The sequence below is a fragment of the Pinus tabuliformis genome, chromosome 4_1 (genome assembly GCF_031772625.1).
Source record: "Pinus tabuliformis cultivar Carrire ecotype Pingquan chromosome 4_1, CPIR1, whole genome shotgun sequence".
Lineage (NCBI taxonomy): Eukaryota > Viridiplantae > Streptophyta > Pinopsida > Pinales > Pinaceae > Pinus > Pinus tabuliformis.
This window is the reverse complement of record NC_142303.1, coordinates 164,882,183-164,903,050: the sequence shown is the minus strand read 5'-3', so window position 1 is coordinate 164,903,050 and position 20,868 is coordinate 164,882,183.

Genomic DNA, 20,868 nt, shown 5'->3' with positions numbered 1-20,868 from the left:
GCATTGATAAATTAGATTTGCAAGCTTCATTTACTTTTTGTAGCTAGCCATTCATATATGTTTATGTATGCATCTATTGGTATAGTCAGTATTCTCCATCTATCCATTCAATCTAGAAACTATTGAGCATTAGTGGTCTAAAGCCTTGTCAAGCTGAGGGTGTTCATGCATGTCTGGAGTGAAAACAGAGTTGAAACAGTCATCTGACTTGATCCAAACCTTAATCCATTCCAATAGTTTAGAGAACAATATTGAAGATTTATAGGTTACCAGGCATCTCCGAGCTACAACCTAGGAGAGTTTCCTGGAGTGATAACAAAATTGGCACCATTGCTGAGGAGAGGAGATTGAAGCTCAGCTTCCCTGGGAGACGACACAGATCCAGCTTTGATGATAGACAATGTCTGGACACTATTCGGGTTGTAATCATCTATCTAGTGACTCTACTGGAGGATGAACCTCTTGGCGACTTCACTGGGGAGTGTTGGCTCAGTTTGTGAGGCATACTCGGAGAAATCCTCAGAAGCCACAAGCTGACCCAATACCTGACCTTGAAAGAATCATCAAAGAAAGAAAGGCGCTGTAGAAAGGAGCATCAGGTTCAGGTAGTCCTAAACAATATTCTATACCTCTTCAAGATAATCTTGTAATAGAACAAATACATGTTGAGGGTATAGCATCTAATACTAGCAGTGAAGAAAAAATATCAGGGAGTCATGGAGCTCCGTATTCTTTAGGTTCTTCTTTTGTTGTAAGCCCAAAGGAAGCCTATCCTACTATCCATCATACCCCTCTAGTCTTATTAGTCACTCCTCAACCGTTTTTCATTCAGACTTCCAGTACCCTTGTAGCCACCACAGCTATGGCAGGACCACAAGCTCCTACCAAAATGGAAAGAATCATAACGACTAGGTATGGACCTTTAGTACTGCCCACTCCTGTGAATGCCATGCCTACTGGAGAATATCAAAAGTATATGCCTAAGTTCACTGGGAGTAAAGGTGTTACAGCTGAGGAACAACTTGAATCATTCTATAGCTATGCTGATAACCTGGACATTAGTGAAGATGATGTGAGGATGAGAGTCTTTGTTCAAAGCCTAGATGGAGAGGCTAGAAAATGGTTCAGAGAACTGACCCCAAGGTCTATAGCAAATATTGAGGCTTTAGGTGATGCATTACTAAAGCATTGGGGGATAAGAAGGATCTACTATACTACCATACCGAGTTTGGGAACTTAAAGAGGGAAAATGGTGAGTTGTTCTTTGATTTTAATGAGAGGTTTAATCGCATGTATAGCAAGATACCAACTAAAGTAAAACCCACCACTACCTCTGCTAAATTCACCTATGCCAATGCATTTGACTCTGAATTCTGTCTACTGTTGAGGGAGAGACGATGTGTTACCTTGGCTGATATGCAGGATGCAGCCTTGGAAGTAGTATCAAACATCATGGCTGCAGAGAAGCTCAAGGGGAATGTTGATAGAAGGAGACAGAGGGGTGAATCTTCATCATCTTCAGATCCCAAGATAGATAAAATGACCAAGATGATAGAGTCATTAACCTTTGAAATCTCCAAATTAAAGGTTGAGCAGCACCCTGGGAACGGAAGAGTTCCTAATACCTTTGCTCCTAGAAATTCAAATCCATATAGAAGAGATAATGAGCAGTTGCAGATTCTGCAAAGAAGCAAAGATGCCAATGAAGACCAAAGGGTGAAGAACCCTTTCCAGAATGTAGTCATGGAAGAAGAGTAGTTTGAAGAAGATGGTGAGATCCATTGTCTAGAAAACAAAGGCAGTGCCTCCTTTTTGACCTCAGCTGCATATGAAAAGTCATTATTCAATGACTAGATCAGCCAAGAGTTGGATGGTGAAGCTGTTCTGCAAACTGATGATTGGCACAAGTATGATCTGAGGTCGAAGATGAATAATGCCAAGGAAACTCTTGTTCAGAGAGCTGTTGTCCCTGCAATACAACAAGCTAATAAGCATAAACGACCAGCTGTTGATCCCATCATCCTCAAAGCCCGGCTCACAAGAGGCCTTGACAAGTCTCCTTCTCCTTTTAGTTTTCAATCAGAAATTTAGAAACTAAGGATACCTATACCTTTGATTGAACTAATAAAGAACGAGTCCTTCAAGAGATCTATCCTCGAGGCCCTTGAGCCTAAAGCCATCCAAGCCTCCACTAACTATGTAAATCTGCAAGATAAAAAACCAACTATTGTTCTCAGCCCAATGATTGAAAATTATGATGACAACTCCCCATCATTCTATGTCTCTTTGACTATTCATGACAAAATCCTTCACAACTACCTTCTGGACATAGGAGCCAGCCATAATCTAATGCCCAAGGCTGTCATGGATGAGATGGGTCTTGAGATTACCAAGCATTATCATGACCTGTTTTCTTTTTACTCTAGAAAGGTGAAATGTTTGGGATTAATCAAGGACCTAGCCATCACCTTGTCTCAGCTGCCCATGAAGAGAATGATGATGGATATCGTGGTAGCAGATGTACCCCCCAAGTTTGGCATGTTTCTTTCCAGAGGTTGGATCAAGAGATTAGGTGGAATGTTGCAAAATGATCTGTTCTATGCTACTGTCCCAGTTTTTGGAGGTGAGAGTAGGAGATTATACAGAGAAGCTCAGTTGGCTTATATCATCAGTGATGAGAAGAATCCCACTAATCATCCCATCCATGCTGTTGACACTAATTTTGGAGCCTGTATTCTTCAAATTGAAGAATCCCAGTTGACCTCCATGGAGCTTAGGAAACCAGTTTTCCAGATCACATAGGAAGAAGGCCCACAGATTTGGGACATGTTCTTTGATGGGGCTTGCTTTAAGGAAGCTATAGGGGCAGGTGTAGTCCTTGTATCCCGCACACAAGAATGCATTCATTTATCTTTCAAGTTAACTTTTCATGTCACAAATAACATAGAAGACTACGAAGCCTTGATATTGGGCCTAAATGTTGCTAAAGAAATGGGCATCAAAGGTCTGAAGGTGTTTGGAGATGCAGACCTTATCATTTAGCGGGTGAAAAAAACTTTCCAAGCAAAGCATCAAAGGCCGAAAGAAAACAAAGATGAGGTATGGAAGCTCAAGGGTTCTTTTAATAGTTTCAGCATTTCTTACATCCCTAGAATGAAGAACCAGCTTGATGATTCCCTTGTTGTGTGTGCTAGCACATTTATCCCTACTTTGCTTCCTAAATTGACTTATGAAGTTCAGGTGAAATATAGACCAATCCTGCTTGACAATGTCAAATACTGGAAAGTTTTTGAAGATGATGATGAAATTAATAGGTTTTTACAAGTCATTGATGAATTTTCTGAAATGCACATTGACCAAGAAAAGGAAACCATTGAATAATGCAACTAGTCCAAGCTAAAGAATGAGATTGGTCAAGATAACATTGTTCAACTACCTAGTAACCATATACCAAAAGGATTGGTACCTCTAGAGAAGCTGTTTGACCATAATGATGTACCTTATAAGCCTACGAAAACAGAAAATGAGTCTACAGTTCATAGACATAATGTTGGGAGTCTAGAACATCCAAAATACATAAATCTGTCCACCCACTTGTCTTCTGCCCAAAGTTCTAAGTATTGCACCCTGATCAAACAATTTAATGATATTTTTGCTTGGGAGTACAGTGATCTTAGGACCTATGACCCAAACATCATTCAACATAAGATTCCACTGGAGAAGAACACCATCCCTTTTAAGCATAATTTATGACCTATAAACCCTCTCTTACTACCTTTGATTGAAAAGGAAATTAAGAAACTGTTGGATGCCAAGATCATAGTTCCCCTAAGGTATTCAAAGTGGATAGCTAACCTTGTGGTAGTGAGAAAGAAGAATGGATAAATTAGGCTTTGTGTTGATTTCAGGAATCTGAACAAATGCTCTAGAAAAGACAATTACCCCCTGCCTAAGATGGAACACTTACTGCAAAAAGTTTGAGGGGCTAGAGTCATGTCTTTCTTAGATGGATTTTCAGGTTGCAATTAGATTTATGTACATCCAGAAGATCAAGAAAAGACCGCCTTCACTACTCCTTGCGGCACTTTCATGTATTTAAAGATGCCTTTTGGACTGATGAATGCTGGGACTACTTTTAAGAGGGCCATGGACATAGCCTTTGTGGGAGAGAAGGACAAGTTTGTCCTTATTTACCTTGATGACATAACAACCTTTTCCAACAGTCACAAGGACCATTTACAGCATTTGAAGAAGGTGTTTCTAAAGTGTAGACAGTTTGGAATTTCTGTGAACCCAAAGAAGTCACAATTTGCTCTAGAAGAAGGCAAACTTCTGGGACATATTGTGTCTACTGAAGCTGTGAAGATTGATCCAACAAGGGTTCAAGAAATTCAGACATTGTCCATCCCAAGGTAAAAAAGGGACATTTAGTCTTTCCTGGGTAAGATTAACTTTGTAAGAACGTTCATTCCAAACATTGCGGAGCTAGTGAAGCACATCACCTCCATGCTGAAGAAAGGATCAGAAATAAAATGGACAGATGTTGCAAGAAGCTCTTTTGATGCCATCAAACAAGCTATCATGGAAGCTCCCACTCTAATCAGTCCAGACTACACCAAGGAATTTTATATCTTCTCTTTTGCCTCTTATGATACACTTGTAGCAGTTCTATTGTAGAAAAATGATGAAGGTGTAGAGCACCTTGTGGCCTTTTTCAACAAAATTTTGAGGGATGCTGAACTAAGGTATGACCTTATTGAAAAACAAGCTTATTCTCTCATAAAATATTTAAAGGCATTCAAAATTTATATTCTGCATTCCAAAGTGGTTGTGTATGTACCTTCAGCTTCAGTAAAAGATGTCCAAACCTAGCCAGATATTGATGGAAAGAGAGCTAAATGGATTGCAAAGTTCATAGAATTCAACACAAAGGTGAAGCCCACCAAGCTTGTCAAAGGCCAGGGCTTGGCTAAGCTTATGGTTGAGGAAAATTGCAATTTTCTAGACATAAATTACATGGGTTCAAATTCAGGTGGTGAGCAGATAGAGGAAGCAGCAGAAGAGCAAGAGCAGAATCAATATTTGGCTAAAAATCTAGCCACCTGTGAATGGTATTCCAATATAGTTCATTTTTTGCAGAAGCTAGAAGTCCCTCTAGGGCATAGCTCAAGTCAAGCCCGAGCCATTAAGCTCAGATCAGCCAAATTCTGCATTACTAAAAACCTGCTTTATTGGAGAGACCGATCATCAATCGTCTTGAGATGTCTAGAAAAAGGACAATCTGTGGAAGTCATGCACCAGCTCCATTCTAGCATATGTGGAGGGCATCATTATTGGAAAACCACAACCCACAAGATCCTAAGAGCTGGGTATTATTGGCCTACTCTATTCTCTGATGTGTTTTCTTTTGTGAGGTCTTGTGACAAATGATAGAGGTTTGCAGGAAGACAACAACTAAAATATCTGCCCTTGAAGCCAGTACACACCAATGGTCCCTTCCAGCAGTGGGGCTTGGACTTCATAGGTGAGATTAATCTACATTCCAGTGGCTAGCATAAATGGATCTTGGTAGCCACTGAGTATTTCACCAAGTGGATTGAGGCTATACCCACAAAGAATACTAATCATCAAGTTGTCATGAAATTATTGAATGAGAATATTTTCACTAGATTTGGCTGCCCAAACAAACTAGTTAGTGATAATGCAGAAGCTTTCAGGGAAAAAGAATTAGTAGACATGTGTGAATCCATGGGCATTCAGTTGGTGCATTCTACCTCATATTATCCTCAAGGTAATGGCCTGGCAGAATCATCTAACAAGAGTCTTGTAAGGATAATAAAAAAATTGTTGGAGGAAAACAAAAAGGGCTGGGATTCCAAGTTGAAGTTTGCATTGTGGGCTTATAGGGTTACCAACAAGAAGTCCATAGGAAATTCTCCTTTCAAGCTAGTTTATGGAACTGATGTTGTTTTTCCTATCCAACTGATTCTCCATGTGGCCAAATTCTTGCAAGAAGAGCAAGATGAAGAGAATGACATGGCCAGGAGAATGAGTAACTTGGTTGAATTACAGTAGATCAAAGAACAAATGGTTGAGAAATCAAGAATTTATCAGAAGAAGATCACAGAAACCTTTGATAGAAAGGCAAAGGTGGACAATTTTTTGGTTGATGACTGGGTTCTCGAATGGGATGCATTGAAGGAAAAGAAGGGCAACCATGGTAAATTTGATGCCTTATGGACATGAATGTTTGTCATTGCTCAAGATCAGATGAAAAATACTTTCATTCTGCACAATTTGGATGGGGGAGGTGTCTTTGATGGCCCAATCAATGGGTGGTTTTTGAAACTTTACTTCATATGAGGCTTTAAGGCCTTAATATTGTAATAGGTTTTTCAGTTTTTGTTTTTATGCAAATAAACGCCATGCCCAATGGAACACTAGGAGATAAGTTTGTTTTGTTTGTTACTCGAAATGCAGTAGTCTGCAGTTCTTGAAACCTCACAGGGAGGCTTTCATCCCCAGAAGGAGCCAGTGTTAGCCTTAAGGTGCAGTGCTGCTATTTTTGAAGGCTAAAGAAAGGAAATGGTTTGTTTTGTTGTCGCGGAAAGGTTCCCACATGATCCATCACCCCACTTTCCTCACTCTTCCACTCCCATTCACGTCCATTCATATCCTAATCAAACCCTCACATCCTAGAAAAATCCACTTTGCCTTGGCCGTATGTGAATTAACCCATTTTTTCCCGAAAACCTTACCTTTTAGCCCATACACGCCCTTATCACATTTCTTGAGGACATCTCGTACCTTCATGTCCCCTGTTGTCGATCTTCCCACTGATCAGATGGTCCGCACTTCACCCGACTGATGTTACCTGCTCGATCGATCTTCACTGTTAGATCACCCCCACCAGATCTGACGGCTTTTGCGCATATCACTTGGGCAACAAGTGAGAGGGATACCTGCCTGATAAAGGTGGTTTCCTCTCTCTCCTTCATTGCTACGTGGCACCCGATGAATGGAATCGGGTGGGCTCTGACCTTTACTGCTTACCGCCCAATGACTGCTTGATGTAAACCATTTCTCACTTGGGTAAAACTCCTCCTGGGTGTTATCTTTTGAACACCTCCTCCGCTCGATAACCGTTCGATCTACTGATCTAAGATCTGATAGCTCAGACTTATTGTGCTCCTGCCGTGACTTCAGGCTTCTTGCGTTTGATCTCTTCTGTCCATTTCTCTCGATCCAACGTCCCTCGTTCACCATTACCATAGTTCACCCTCCGCTACCTGACCACCATCCTGACCGTCGATCCATCCCATCCAACGACCCATATGCCCCTGTACCCCACTTCCCATCAGTCACCTGGGGAGGAAAGTTGTTGGCTCTGTTAGTGTTTGTGACAATCAGACAATTGAACTGAAATAATGGAATCCATGGTCGAAAGGGGAAAAAAAGCAGCAGGATGCAACCAAATTAATAGAGATGATCATGGAACATCACAGCACGTGTGAGCCACCTGACAGTGCGGCGAAATGACCAGAATTTGTTTATTATGCTTGTTAGAAACAGAGCCCCTATGCTCATGCTTGTCTAATTATGGCATCAAGTAGTTAGGAGCTAGAGGGGATAGATTAAGACATCTTGAGCCTTAGATAACCGGAGAGCATTGTAAAAAGCCTATAAATGGATGAAAGTTAGAAGAAACAAAGGTTCAACTTTTGGAGACTATGGATACTCTGTTCCTCTCAACGTCTCATCTTCATTCTAGTAATACAAGATTCTTTTGTTGTTACATGTTTAATTGCCATCTTCTCCTCTATTCTAAGCTTGCACTTGAATAGGTTATTCATGTTTTCTTCTGTGTCTAATGCTAGATAACTGTCATCTTATCTCTGCATTGATAAATTAGATTTGCAAGCTTCATTTACTTTCTATAGCTAGCCATTCATATATGTTTATGTATGCATATACAAGTATAGTCAGTATTCTCCATCTATCCATTCAATCTAAAAACTATTGAGCATTAGTGGTATAAAGCCTTGTCAAGCTGAGGGTGTTCATGCATTTCTGGAGTGAAAACAGAGTTGAAACAGTCATCTAACTTGATCCAAACCTTAATCCATTCCAATAGTTCAGAGAACAATATTGAAGATTTATATGTTACCAGGCATCTCCGAGCTACAACCTAGGAGAGTTTCATGGAGTGATAATAGGCTGCACTTGTCCCCTACCATATATAACAGCTTGCAAAGCATGGCAAAGTTTAAGGTGGATATGCATAACTTGTATATCTAGGCACGCAAAAATCCAGCCCGAACTTGGGCGAAGCTTCCATTCATTGCAACAGATGATGCAATCTTTGATGTGATGGTGGCATGGTCTCTGGAGTGGCGTGCCCCAGACTTGGCAGAACTGGAAAAGATTGTAGCATAGCAACGGAAGAAGGAAACCAAGCTGCGCATCGTGAAGCTGGCGGAGAGAAAGCACCAGGAACTAGAATCGGCCATGCAGTAGAAGGCGGCTGCGACAACGTAGATTGTAGAAACCATAACTGCACCCACCAAAGAGACTGAGGGAGGCAGGGAAATGTCCACGGAGCAGGACATACAGGGGGGAGCTGAGACAGAGGAATGCACGGACCCTACACCACAATCAGCCCAACTCAAGAGGCCGCGCGTCCAGGAGAATCCAACCGCACAGAAAAAGACAAAGGTAATGAAGACCTCTGGGGGAGACCTTCTTGACAGTGGCGAACTAGTTCGCAATGTCACTAAGGATTCTCTTGCAGAATTAATGACGGAGTAGACAACTGTGTTGGGGGTGCTCATAGAGCAGTTGTAAGCATTACAAGTGTGACCCCTAGGAATGATGACACCACACCTTGAGGAAGGCGCATCCGAAGCTGAGTAGATGTTGTGCACCCGCACAACGAAAACTTTTATGTTACCAGAAGGCGCAATCTTAGCAGAAGCCAAGGGTGACTTGAGGGGTTGGGGGTTTAATTTGACCACCCTTCCCTGAGAAACCCTATACCAGCTACAATATGGGGTAACTTCTGAGCTTCACACCAAGGAGGGCTGCCCTCCAAGTCTTGAGCGAGCAGAAGTTAAACTTAGAACAGCTCAGCCTGCAGCGCGACAACCTGGTTGCACAAAACCAGGGATAAGAACAAGCCATGGAGGAGGCCTGTAGAAGCAAACCAGAGTTGACCAAGTTGACGGCACTCCCCACTGCGAAAAATATTCACCACCTAGCAGCTGGAGTCCGCAAGACCCAGGAAGAAGTTGCGAAGGTTAAGTTAGCGCTGAACTTACAGATCGCAGAGCTGCGACTGAAGGCGCAACCCTCTACAGCCCATAAGTTAGAGAACAATGCTACCGTGCCATTCAATCGGGATTGGAAGTAATAGAGAACGCTGTACAGAATTGCACGGGATTGTTGGATCAGTCCCTCTTCACGCTCACTTCACTACAAGAAGACCCAACGCTACAGCAGTTAGAGACAAAAGCATGGGAGTTGCAGCAGGCCTATGACCATGTCCAGGGCACCATGTAGATGGTCACCCTGACTCAGCAATTGGACAAGAGGAGGGAGGCCCAGGCTTTGAAGGAACAGGTGGACACCGCATGCCAGAAAGAAGCAGGAATTAAAGCACACATCCAGTCTTGGCTCGAGGAAGCATTCATGGTCACCACCACGATCGAGGCAAAGCTCGCCCAGATGCAAAATATGTATGCACTAAGGCAAGAAGGTGCCTCTGACAATGATGCATTGAAGAGTCACGCACAACTGATACAGCGGACAGTGGAAGAATGTGTGGCAGACGTCAGCGAAGCGCAGAAGTCGCTAGCCGGACTCTGTGCAAAGATCACCGCACCAGTTGAGTGACTCAAGACAAGTCTCCATGATTGTGTTGGGGGCTTGTTGGGTAGCGGATCCCCCCATAGTGGGATTTTGGGGCCTAAAACTGAGTTTTGGTCAATTTAATGTAAATACCCCGCAAAATGCGGGTGCCAAGCACGAGAGTCTAGGGTGTCCACCCTAAAATATTGTAATTTAATATATAATTTGTTGGCCTACCCATGGTCCATCGACCATGGGAATGTATAATTAAAGCAAGGCTCTAAGTGTAGAAGATATTTTGTTTGGAAAGTCTTGATCGTAAGTAATGTGGGTTTTTTAATAATTCGCTCTGAGTCTGTAAGTCCGAGTCTTGGGTTGTAGTAGTAAGGAGAGGCTCTGCCACTGCGCGCGCAGAGGCCTGGTAGAGTCAGTAGCTGTGTGCGTGGACCCCTATAGCTAAGTGCGCAGGGCGGAGTTGGGATTGTAAATGAACAAAGGTTTAATAAAAGATAAGTTAATTTTGAAATATTGTGAATCTGCTCATAGATCTGTGTGTTGTTGCTTCTGTTATATTTTTATGCATCTCTTTACAATTTATGATTGCATGCACTAGTTATAACTGTTAAATGATTAATAAGAACGTCGGGCCCACGTATTTAAGTTAAGATCTATAGTAAGGTACGGTAAGGATTAAGGATCTAGATAGCATCTCTTTATGCCCTTTATAGAGCTACGCAGAACAGTTGCACAAGGCGCGAGGGACAGATGGCTGTGCGGAGCAGCGCGAGCGAGCAGGATCAGTTCGCGACTTCACAGCCTTCATCAAGACATCCCTAGGGTGCAGAAACCTGGTTCTAGAACCCTCCCATACTACCTGGGGTGAGACCTCAGTCCGCGCACCGCGGACTATTGCCGAAAGGGCCGGTAGTACCGGGATTTCCTTGGCTAACCTCATTGTTGAACCTGGGTCAGGTCCCAAGTAGCCAACAACATATCTAGTTGTAAGGATCCTTGAAGTTTGGCTCCACAGGATCTGGATAACAACATGTCATACTTTGGTGGGATGTCAACAACTACAATATCCATAAGGATGCTTTTGGCAGGATATTGGACTAAAGTGACACACAAGTCTTTAATCAATCCTAGAAACATTACTTGACTGGAGTCAAATGAGAATAATTCTATGTAAGTTTTGAATTTGGATTAGCCCTAGTAAAATGAGTCTTCTTGGAAGCCAGAATTTCAAAAATTTTAATTGCTTTTGTAATATTTTTCAATATAACTTCTAAAAAATGACTTTAAGAGGCTCAAAATGAAGATTTAGAATTTTCTTAAAGCTTTATTAGGACTGAGGATTTGATTTCCCCAGTATGGTCATCACTATGTTATCACTCAGAATTTTCTCTAAAATTTATCATAAGAAAGAAAATGACCGAGGTAACCACAAACCAACTTTTAAGCATAGGCTCTAGCCAACCTATGGCTCAGAGAGGGCTCTCTCTATATGATTTATCTTTGTTTGTTGGGATTTCAGGCTAGTTCTGAAGGTTCAGGGGAGTTTCTAATTTGTATTGAAGATTGGATGGTGGAATACTTAAAATAGATGGATAGAAAGATGTCTTTGGAACATTGGGCTATGGCGTTAGCAAAAGGGCAGCTGCGCTGGAATTAACTCACTAAAGGGAGTGTTCAAAGGGTAAGCTAGTAGAGTACAATGCATGTCTTTGGGCTAGATGGGTGAAAGGGTCTTAACCAGGGTGAGAGAGCAATTGAGAATTCTCAGACCATGATTAAAATGAGGAAGAAAGGATAATTAGAAACAAAGGGCAATTAAGAATCCTTTGCTATATATTACAGGGAGACAACCTAAACTAAGGAGAAATCAATAATTCCTTACCTTAGATAATCAGTAGAAAATATTTAAATGCATAACAGTTAAAACAGAGTGCAATGAAGCAAATTCCGAGATATCATTCTATATTATAGCATTCAAATACAACAAAACATTAAATATTGTGGAATTTTTTTTAAGAAAGATAACAACAACAAGAGAAAATACTTGTCTGCACTTCACTCTACACATGAATCCTGTGAAATATCTTGTCTTTATTCATTAATCTAGCTTGTTGGTCCAGTTAGTGATAGAATAGCTTTACAGTCCTTTGATCAAAACGGTCTATAGAAATGTCTAATAATCCACCCTATATACTTCGAATTATGAAGTATTTATACATAAATTATTTACAATATATCTCAAAACAAACTTGAGATTTAATCTAGGAAATACAAAATATGTTGTTGCAAGAAGATAAAGACAACTATTGAACTATTTCTTGATATCCCTGTGGTACTGCTAGCTTTTATGGTTGTATTTAAGCCCTTAATGCTGGCTTGTTGTTGTGGTCTTTTACGCTGGAATCATTTTTAAATTTTATCTTTCACCTGATACTATTTGGCACTGATACTCTTTAACTATGCTAACCTGTTTTCATCTGTTTACCTGGTTGTTCTACTTTTACTGTGCAGTAACCTTTTCACTGTAAATTTCAAATAGTAAATTAGTCATATTTTCCCACCATTCAGCATTAGGTAACTTGACATTCATCATTCACCTTTATATCTCATCAGCCTCAGTATACTTGGAAAAATTGGGTTTGGTGATGAACAAGTGTTTTACCTCATGCTGGAGGAAAAACAAGTTCTCAAATGTACTATACAAAACTTTGCCTGTTGGTAGTGCTTTTATTGCTGAAGTGCTAGATTTTTCTTTAGCCAACTGCCTAAGTCTTCTATTGTAGTCCATGTTATCACTCAGGTTTTCCTTAAGCTCCTAAAGGATACGGCCGAGGTAACCACAAACCAATCTTTGGACTGCAGGTTCTAGCCCACCTACAATCAGAGAGGGCTCTCTCTTTCTGATTTAGCTTATTTGATAAGGTTTTTAGGCTAGTTATTGAGTTTGAGGGGTTTTGTTTGTGTTTTGGTGGGAAGTGTTATCACTCAGGTTGTCCTTAAGCTCCGGAAAAGGATACGGCCGAGGTAACCACAGACCAACTTTGGACTACAGGTTCTAGCCAACCTGCAATCAGAGAGGGATCTCTCTTTATGATTTAGCTTTGTTGAAAAGGATTTTAGGCTAGGTTTTGAGTTTAGAGGGTTTTGTTTTGTTTTTGGTGGGAAAATTGATGTTTTCAGACAGAGAGGCAAGGCATAGTCTGGTAGTTTCAAACCATTGGGCGTGGAGTCGAGGAGGAGAACTGCTAGTGCATTTCTTTGGTCGAAAAAGAGGGAAAATGGAGCAAGATAGCTACGCATGAAACAATATTTCAGGTTTAAATGATGGAAAGAATGTTAAGTATTGAGAGGCAGTTAAGGATCTCTCAATCAGCTTAAAAGATGGAGGTAACAGAGCTCTACCTAGGGGCAGTGAAGAATCCCTAGATAATTGGCCAACACAAATGAATCGGGGTAAACATGAGCCAGGAGGAATTCATATTCATAACCAATTCAATCAGAGGAAAACATAAAGAAATAGCAAAAATTGAGCATAGAGTGTATTTAAACAAATTCTAAGCTATTCTTTCTTTCTGCTATTTAGATAGTGGTAAACATTAAACAGAGGTAAGATGCACTTATTGCTTCAGGCTGCAGCACAAGAATTCCATCTTCATATCTCCAAAACATTCATTTACAAGAATCAGTTTTCTCTCCAAGCTTTTGTCAATATTTGATTATAGAAAAAACTCAGGTATACAATGCGAGTCTCCAGTGAAAATTCTCACTCAACCAACCCTTGTAACAATGTAGAGGGCGGTATATATAGGGAAAAACTCTCTACAACTGCTTTTATTACAACTTGACCTAAACAGGTCTGAAAGAAAGATGATTACTTAACCTAATCCTATCTAGAAATAAATGCAAAAAATATCTCGGGCTGCGCTCAGGGCCGCCGTATCAAAACTGAGTAAATGATGTTGTCCTTGGTGGCTTGCTGCAGTGTTTTCTGAAATAAATGTGTATGGGTTTCTGCATCTCTGCTGTCTGTCTGCATTTAAAGCTTTAACTGTGATTTGAGGGCAAGGATGGGCTTACGCCTCTTGATTTGACTTTCTGGGGGCTCATCAATGTTCAGGTGCTTCGAGCCCCTAAAAAAAACTTCGGCTGATACTCTTTGGCTCTTCATCTTCCTCTGATACTCTTTGGCAATAAACCGATGTTGTTCTGACGTGCTCGTGGGTTTAATCACAAATTAATGGCTGCTGTTCGGCCTCTGTTTCCTTCAAAACCATTTTCTGCTCCTCTCGGTAAGCTTCGCGAAGAAAAATGGTTCATTCGGCGCCTTTCGGGCTTCCTAAGGGCTGCAGAATGCAAAGATTCCCTGAAGATTCCCCATTTTGGCCCAAAAAATCTACCGATGAGCGGTGCAATTCGCTCATCAAAAACTGCCTCAGAAACTGATTCTGGGGCTCTGAAGTGTGATTTTTGCTCCTTCGCGCCAAAAAGTGATGATGAAGTCAGCATGACGTGACGTTGTACGGCGGGCGACATCAGCGATGACATCAGCATGATGACGTGGCAGGATGACATCAGTGGGTGATGTCATCATGTAAGGACGGTGATGTGGCATGTACAGTGGTAGGGTACGGTGGCAGGAGGCCACGTGGCTGGTGACTCGGCAGTACGGTGGCAGGAGGCCATGCAGGCGGATGACGTGTCGCAGTGACTGGGCCGGGGGGGTGACGCAGGCGGGTGACGTGGGGCTTACGTCACAGGTGAGTGTTGTGGGGAAAAATGCCTATGCAGGACGATCCTATCCACCTAAGGTGTGACAGTGCCTTAGCAACAAACAGAGACAACTATTCTAGTATTCTTCCTTTATGAATTAAGAATGAAGAGAGATGGATGGACTAACCGGTGTCTTCCGTTTGTCCCTCGATCCAGTTTCTCTTCTCTTTGAGAGTTCCCAGCTACTTGCCTTCTTGCTCGCCCAGCTTCAAGAGGTTTCTGCAAGATCACAAGAAGAGAACACTACACAAGACATGGATTCATATTCATAACTAGTTCAGGATTAGAAATAAACTAAACATACTAATGCAATCATACATCAAAGATACACCAGTATATAGGAGAAACCAAGATAGCTTTATTGATGAATAACAAGGTTCAGGAAGAGATACAACCTAGAGGGTTCCAATCCAGCATCTCCTTCCCAGCAAATGGAATTCCTATCTTCACCCCCTTCAAAGCATTAAGCACCCAATGATTCCAATCTCAAACCAACAACAATTCTTTGCAATAACAAAATTCCAGCCTCTAGATCTCATGGAGGAGAGATCCATATATAGATGTTTGGAGAGAGGATGAGTCAGCTTGAGATCTGACTAGTGTCCTCTCCCTCTGTCAGTTCTTGATTCCACTTGGAGGTTCTTGCTTCCACTTGGAGATTGGGAACCTCTTACTCATCACTAGTCGAATTCACTGAGGCAAGTGTCATTGAGGAAGATTCTGGAAGCTTCTTGGGTCTTGACACCTCTTGGAATGAACTTGCCATTTGTCAACTCTCGCTCAGCGCACCCTGGTAGTGCTTCTACCTGCGTTGCAGTGCAGGTAGCCAGTGTTGGCTTTGACATTCAGCGCAGATAGCTAGTGGAGCCACTGAATTGATCCTGAATTGACTTGTTTTTGAGCAGTTTCTGGTGGAGAACTTCTGTGAATTGCTGTGGTTTGTTAGCCTTGTTCCTCTAGGGGTAGGAACAACATGTTTAGGGACTTTGGATCCCTTATATTATGGACATTTCATGCTCAATGCTGTAAGGCATAAAAATGTCTATAACAGGGAGGGCGGTAAGCGGTTTTGGGCGCACCGCCTTAGCGCCTGGGCGATTTTGGGGGGAGGGGTTCCGCCACATCCCAGAGCTTGACGCGTGGCGGGAGTACGGTAGCAAAACCGCCGAACTCCCAGACGCTAAAGCTCGGGCAGTTGGCGCGCGAAAAGGCCCGCCCACCATAGATCTGGGATGGGCCAGATCTAACGGCTGGCGGGGCGGACAAAGAGATGGAGGGTTAGGGCGGGGGAATATACAGGGAATATCCCATTTTTAATAATGCACACGGGGGTTTAGACTTAGGGAAAGGGGTTTTATGGGTTTAAAATGAGCGCGGTTAATGTATTTACAGTTGGGGCTTAGGGATAAGGGGTAAATCATGGTTTTTTTCGCGTGGGTTTAAAGATTTATGCACAAAACTTTAGTTTAGGGGCGGAAAGAGGGTTTTTTTGAAGGTTTAGGGCTAGGGGAGAGGTTATTAATCTGGCCAGGTGTCAAATTAATCCCTGCTTGGACACGGATGGGCTAAAAGCAGCCCCAGATGGACTGTTCTTTCCCTGACTTAGAAAGAATATGGCTATATTGCCAGGGGGGGATATTTACATAGGGGAATTTTATATACAAAGTTTTAGTAGGGGAAAGGGGAAAACTAATAGGGAGTTATATAATACTGTTAGTAGTTAATATGAAGATGATAAGCAGGTGCCAAGGTCAGGGACCTTAGGCTAATTTTGGGGAAAAGAGTTTGAAAAGAAATAAAATCCTTGAGTGAAGCAGATCTTCACCAAGGCAACTGATATGGATGATGATGAAACTAAGAGGAATCAAGCAGATCTTGACCTCTTTGGGAAATTAGTAAGTGACTTGGGAAATAAGAAGAAGGGGGAGTTAGTTATATCCACCTTTGAGCTCCTTTGCATGAAAACTTCCTGCACTGTGATCTGTAAAGATAAAGCACTTTGTAACACAAAATTGATCATAAATTATTATTCTACAACCACACAGCTACCTACCCAGCCTACTCTCCTAACATTTTTTCTTCTTTTGAATTGGGTGCACTTAGACTTGCAAACCCAGATTTACAATTTTTCTTTTGAATTTTTCCTATCTAAATCTACACTTATTTCTGCCAGGGCCCAGATTAAACAGTTGGGTCCCTTTGATTCTCTACCTATCTACAGATCTGCCAAGATTAAACTGTTTGGACAGATATCATTCTCTATATTCTAAAACAGGAAATTGAAACCTAGGTAGACCAAGATTAAACTGTTTGGACCTCCCTTAAATGAAAGTTCTTCGAAACTGGAACAACTCATAAAAAATTGGAATATAGCAGTGCATTTGGACTAAGCATACTTCATGGCACCTCGTGGAAATATGGAACACTACAGCCTCCAAAGTCTGACATATTTGGCATGTAAAAATGTCAATCATGAAAAATGATACCCTGTTGCAACAGGAGGCTAACAGTGGCTCCACTTGGGGATGGCTTTTCCTTGTGAAAAGTCAAGAACAGCAGGTCAGACTGCCTTGATTTTCTATTTGTTGATGTACACTGGAAACATTTCTTTGTTCTGGCTGCTGAAAATATAAACTTTGAACTATGAACAACCTCCTCCTCAACTGAATCACTGTGAACTGTACAACATCGCCTGCTTTCTTCTGCGTGCTTGATAATTATGTACAATGCTGCTAGAACATGCCTTTGATTGTGGATAGTTATTTTCTACCATGAATTGCTTGTAATGTGACAGTTTTCCTTTTGCTGTTTTGTGCCTTCGTGCAAAGACACAGTTTTCAGAACTGGGGCACTTGCATCAGTTACGTCTTCACAGAATTTACTGTTGTTCTTTAAACAATCGGCTCGCTTATAAAAATGAAAACAAAGTGCTGATATATACAACTAAGACTCTACAAAGATATATACAAAACTACATTGTGTCCCTTTAAAAGGGGTCATGGTAATGCTTCAGCATACGGCCATTGATAGGGCCTTCTTCAGCAGAACAATCCTCCACAGATCTGAGAAAATAAGTGTTATTTCCCTTAACAGCAGAAATAACCAATGGACCTCTCCATAGAAAATCAAACTTGGCATGTTTGCCCTTGTCTTCCCTTCTTGAGTCCCATCTTAGAACTTTGTCACCAACATTGAAATCCTCAGCCTTAGCTCTCTTATCAAACATCTTTTTGAGCTTTTCTTGCACAATTTGAGCTCTATCATAAACTTGTTCTCTGGTTTGCTTCAGATGGATGGTCTGATTGATTCTTCTTTGAATGTCATTCGGTTCAGCCTGAATATCTTGTAACAGCTTGATAGTAGGAATGCCCAGGGATGAAGGAAATCTAGCCTCCATGCCATATACTAGCTCATAAGGGCTCATCCCATTTGATCTTTTGCTTGAAAGTCTGTCTACCCATAGGGAATTTACCAGTTTTTTGTGCCAGTTATTCTTGTTTTCTTCCAACACTTTCTTTATGATGTTGATGAGGCTTTTGTTAGATGATTCGGCCAAGCCACTACCTTGAGGGTAATAGGTTGTGGAGTGGCCTAAGGTAATATGAAATCTGTGGAAAAAATTGATCATCTTTTTGGACTTAAAGGCAACGACATTGTCAGTGATGATTTTCTCAGGGCAGCCAAATCTAGAAAGGATGTTGCACTCGAGGAATTGGATAATGATGGTGTCATTGGCTTGTCTACAGGGAATGGCTTCAACCCACTTAGTGAAATAGTTGGTGGCTGTTAGGATCCATTTGTGCTGGCCTAAGGAAGAGGGATGGATTTCTCCAATGAAGTCAAGACCCCATTGTTGAAAAGGTTGTTCAGTTGAGATGGGTTTAAGGCGCAGGGGTAACAGCTTTCTCTTGCCCTAAAAAATTTGGCATTTGTGACATGACATGGCAAACTTCTTTACATCTGCAAAAAGAGAGGGCCAATAAAAACCAGCCCTTAAAATTTTATTAGCAGTGGACTTCTAATATAGATGTCCTCCAGAGTCACTTGCATGGAATTCTTTCATGACATTGTTAGTTTCATTCATGGTTAAACAATTAAGCAATATACCTTCATGATTTCTCCAAAATAATGCACCATCTATAACACAAAACTTTAAAGCCTTCATTTTCAAAAATCTTTTCTTGGTTCTGGACAATCCTGGGGGAGCACACAGGTTTAACGATACAAAGCATATATCAGCGTACCATGGGGATTGTAAAAAGATTTCACTGATCTGTGGAGTCACCAGCTTCGGTTCATTGTCCAGCTGGTTAATCTCTAAGGCTTGAAAATTTGTTTCGGACATCAGTTTAGCTAAACCTTGTCCCTTTATCAGCTTGGTTGGTTTTATTTCTATGTCATATTCAAGGATGTTTGCAATCCACTTGCCTCTTTTGCTTTCTAATCCTTCTTGAGTCAATATGTCCTTTACAACAGCATGTGGGACATAGGCAATCACGTGTGAATATAAAATGTACAGTCTGAAATCCTTGATGGCCTTAACAAGTGCGTAGGCCTATTTTTCCATTATTGGGTACTTCAAAGGGGCGTCTCTTAGAGCTCGGCTGAAAAAAGCAATTGGCTTTTCAGCTCCATGTTCATCCTTTTGCAAAAGGACAATGGCTATAGTGTGATCAGATGCAAACGAAAATATGATAAAATCTTTATCAAACTGTGGGCTAGTTAGGACAGGGGTTTGTGTTAAGGCTGATTTGATACTCTCAAATGTTTGCTTGGTTTCAAGAGACAATTTTACCTTGGCATCCTTCTTTAACATGTTGCTTAACAATCTTATCAGCTCAGCTAGATTTGGAATAAATCTTCTTAAGAAGTTGATTTTCCCAAGGAATGCTTGTAGCTCTTTAATGTTTCTTGGAAATGGGATTTGGAGGATGGCTTGTATTCTTTCGGGATCAATTCTGATCCCATCCTTTGATATGATGTGGCCAAGTAATTTGCCTTCTTCGAGGCCAAATAGAGACTTCTTAGGGTTCAAGGAAATGCCATATTTCCTACATGTCATGAAAATTTGCCTAAGATGATTGAGGTGTTATTCCTCAGATTTGGAAAATGGGGTTAAGTCATCAAGGTAGACCACTAGGAAGTCATGTATTTCTTTGGCGAAGGCAATATCCATTGCACGTTGAAAGGTAGCACCAGTGTTTTTAAGACCAAATGGCATCTTTACATACTTGAATGTTCCCCACGGTGTAGTAAAAGCTGTTTTGTCTTGGTCATCCGGGTGAACAAGTATTTGATTAAAACCTGAAAAACCATCTAGCAAAGAGATTCTAGATGATCCCACTACTCTTTGCAAGATGCGGTCCATTTTAGGCAAAGGGTAATGGTCTTTTAGGGAGACTTGATTTAAATATCTGAGATCTACACAAAGTCTGATTTCGCCTGTCTTTTTTCTGGTAGGAACAAGATTAGACACCCATTCAGAAAATTTGATGGGTGATATGATGTCTGCTTCAAACATCCTCTTTACTTCCTTCTCAATTGGGGGAAGAAGCATAGGGTTAATTCTTCTAAGTTTCTGCTTGAAGGGTTTCTGGTTTGGTTTTAAAGGAATGGTGTGTTGGATCACCGAGGTGTCATAGGATTTCAGATCCTCATAGCTCCAAGCAAATACATCTTGGAACTCTTTGAATAAGTCAATGTACTTGGGCTTTTGATCAGGTGAAAATTTTTTGGACAGTTTGATCATTTTTGGCTTTTCTACTATCCCAATGTTATGTTCCTCTATATCAGTGTTTATAGGCTGCATTTTTGGGTTTCTTGGCACGTCATTAGCATCAAACATGTCTTCTAATGGGGTTAGGCCAGCAGGCAGAAAGTTATCCTTTAAGTCAATGATGTCTGCCTCTGTTTTGGCTATATCCTCCAAGTGTATTTGTTTCAGCTGTTCTATGTTTTCTTTGTAAAAAATAGTTGGTTTCAGGATTTGCTTGGCTTTTGCAGCTGTTATAGTTTTCTGATTTTCATTTGTTTGCTGTTCTAGATCTGTCATAACATCCATGTCGATGTTAATATTCGAAAACTCATGCTCAAGGGTGAGAAAGTTATTAATCTGGGCATCATTTTCGAATACTTTCCAGTCTTTAATGTTATTTGGGACAACGGGCCTATGTTTTATTTCAGCTGTAAAGTGATGGTTTGGGTCAAAAGGAAGCTTGCATGTACTAGCAAAAGTGG